The sequence below is a fragment of the Gadus chalcogrammus genome, chromosome 8 (assembly GCF_026213295.1).
Source record: "Gadus chalcogrammus isolate NIFS_2021 chromosome 8, NIFS_Gcha_1.0, whole genome shotgun sequence".
Classification (NCBI taxonomy): domain Eukaryota; kingdom Metazoa; phylum Chordata; class Actinopteri; order Gadiformes; family Gadidae; genus Gadus; species Gadus chalcogrammus.
This window is the reverse complement of record NC_079419.1, coordinates 17,851,627-17,854,844: the sequence shown is the minus strand read 5'-3', so window position 1 is coordinate 17,854,844 and position 3,218 is coordinate 17,851,627.

Below are 3,218 nucleotides of genomic sequence, written 5' to 3'. Positions count from 1 at the left end.
CCCAGTCACCCCCATCTCCATCCAGTCACCCCTAACACACTACACACACACACACACACACACACACACACACACACACACACACACACACACACACACACACACACACACACACACACACACACACACACACACACACACACACACACACACACACACAAAAAGGCACACACATACACCATCACACACACATGAATACACCTGAACACACATGCACGCACGCACCCACACACACGTCAACTCAATGCACACACACATACATTCATGTTGGGCATACACAAACACACACACACATAAAAACATTCAAATACACACATTCATTCGACGCGTACGCACACACAGAAACACAAACACACACAGAAACACAACTGCCTCCACTATGGGAGTATTTCTCTCTGTTCCTAAGCAACAAGGGAACAAGTTTGATGTATTTTTACTCTGCCCATATCTAAACAGGAAAAGGGAAATTGAAACGGCGTAACAAATTTACCACCAAACTTTCCACTTCATCAACAAACTTGGTGTAGCGTTTAAACAACAATGTAGGAAGCGACTACTGAAGGCTTACTGAAAATATAAAGTCAATACAACCTACCTGTTATCTCTACACAGTATTTGATTGCGTATGGAGATTTGTATTTGTTTATTTATATTTATGTTTGATAATATATTTATATTGAGATATTTAAGGTCTCTTTACTTTTTTGGTTTGTTTATGTTTGTAGCATTGTCTTGTGTAGTACAACATACTCATACAGTTTGAAGAAACCCTACCGTTCTTTCAGAAAGTCAGGTCTTGTGATGTAAGAGCATGTGTAATTTGATACATAAATAAAACATCCCTCATTTTACAGTACCACTATAAACTAAACGAAAAATATGAAAGATATAAATGAACAATAAATGAACTTTATTTTCTAAATATTATAATATATTTTGTTTAGGAAGTAAAAATTGCATTTTAGTGGGGTTTTTCTGGAAGCTGTTGATAAAGACTATCGATGCATGCATGTTTTGAACATTTCTATTGTCTTTCTATATATTCCTGATGTTGAAGTATGACAACAGCAGGGTGAAGATGTCCTTTAATAAAGTGAGCTTCAGATGGAAAGACTGGAGCCTCGAATCTTACTCTTCGCATAATTTCCGATCCATATGGCAAAAGATTACTCCCCCATTTATTGATTTGGTTGACAGGCACATGTTCAATCACACACACGCATTTGATAAAGTACTTCAATGAAAACAGATGGCAACCTATCTTTACAATGGCTGAGAATCTTTTACATATTAACCTCCTACTCTGTGAAGGGCTTGGTTGGCAAGGCAACAGATTCTGCAGTCTGTTTCTTCTGACTGCAACTCAATAGTTAAGATCAGCCCCAATATCAGCCCCCCCCCCCCCCAAACACAACAGTATGTACATACTAACAGCATGCACCTTTTAACACAAGTGAGTGCAGTCCTTCACTTCTTACATGGACACCTGCAGAACTGCTCAAGTCTCTACAGGATTTCACTGTTTCCTGAACAAACTGACATGAGACTTACAGTCTTACAAAGAAATTGACCATGATTCATTTTCCTGAGACTTTTAATTCAACATGATATTTACAAATGTACAATAATAATAATATGCTTGATTCTGAGAAAATAGAAAGTTACTTAAAGCTCTCTAAATTAACCCAATTTAAAATATCCCTGAAGGCATTGTCATTGCAAGCATTAACTCCTAGCCAAGGTAGGCTATTGTTTTGGAAGGCATTTACTTCTCGTTATTTCTTAATATTGGGCTGTATATGTATTAATCATTCGTAACAGACACATTTTGGTTGTTTATTATTTAAACCTTGATAATCCATCATTTATGCTGGTTCTCGGCTTGGTTGTTGCACCAAGTATGAATGTATGAATGGCTACAAATGTGCACGATTAAAAAATATAATTTCAGCGGGAATAGCTAGCCTATTATAAGAACGCCATGAGATTGGTGGAAGGTAGAAACAAGATATGAGTCATATTAAAGAAAAAAAAACAGAAAAATTAAAAGGTGAGCCTCAGCGGGAAATACTCTTCTGATATTTGACGCTGGGTCTTGTCTTACATCACCAAACTTTTGATGGGTTGAAGCAACAACAGAAGTATGAGGGGTTCAATCAGGTCACAAATAGAGAGAGACAGAGAGGGAGGGAGATAAGGAGAGAGAGAAAGGGAGAGAGATAAGGAGAGGGAGAGTGAGAGAGAGAGATAAGAAGAGGGAGAGCGAGAGATAAGAAAAGAGGGAGAGAGAAAGGGAGAGAGTGAGAGAGAGGACTAATGGAAATGCAGCTGTTACGGCATCTGCTGTGGATCCTGGCAGGAGCTAGGATCCCTCTTTGTTTTGCTGTTGTGGGCGGAGCTAGCAGACTCCAGTTTCTCTGGACTCCTCCTTTCTCCTACTCAGCCAGACACACCTGTGGCACATCATAATCAACAACTCCTGCTTTTCTACCCAGGCTCCTCATCCATTCATTGCCAGAGCGTTTTGCTATGGTAGTAGGGTTCCCGGCTTCCATTTCACTTTGTTCTAACATTCAAGAATGTCTGGTTCTAACCCTCCCCAACCAGCGTCTGCTCATTCTTACTGAATAAACATTTGAACGTTACAACCGTCGTCGGTTGTTGTGCGTTTGGGCTCCCACCCTCGGGCCGTAGCAGTACGATCTGGCCAAGAATGGACCCAGCCGACCCAGGGGACGTCCCCAGTGGCTCGGCGAGCCGATGGGTGCAGATGGCTCAGGGGGTTCACCGCCTGGGTGTTCCAGTGGAAGGTTACCCACAGAACCTGGGAGAGGTCGACTCAGCCCTCACCCACTTCACTGCCTACCGGGTGACCTTCGAGGCTCGGCTACAACCACCACGCCTACCCCCGGCGAGTGGACCTCTGCTGCTGGTGCCTCATGGCTGCCGCGAACCCCACGTTCCTGCTCCTACGCCATACGAGGGCGTTCCCGGAGGGTGCAATTGGTGCCTCCTGCAGGTGAGGTCACTGACGCCACCGCGGTCTCTCACATCGCATACATCATCCCTTGCGTGCGAGGGCAGCGTCAGAGGGTGAGGTGGGAGAGCGAGGCCTTGGTGACCCTGGCTCAGGCACGAGGCCTTGGTCACCCAGGCCCAGGCACGCCAGGCCCATCTGGGTGACCGGCCCTCCAGGTCGGCTGTTCGTTTCGGAGCAG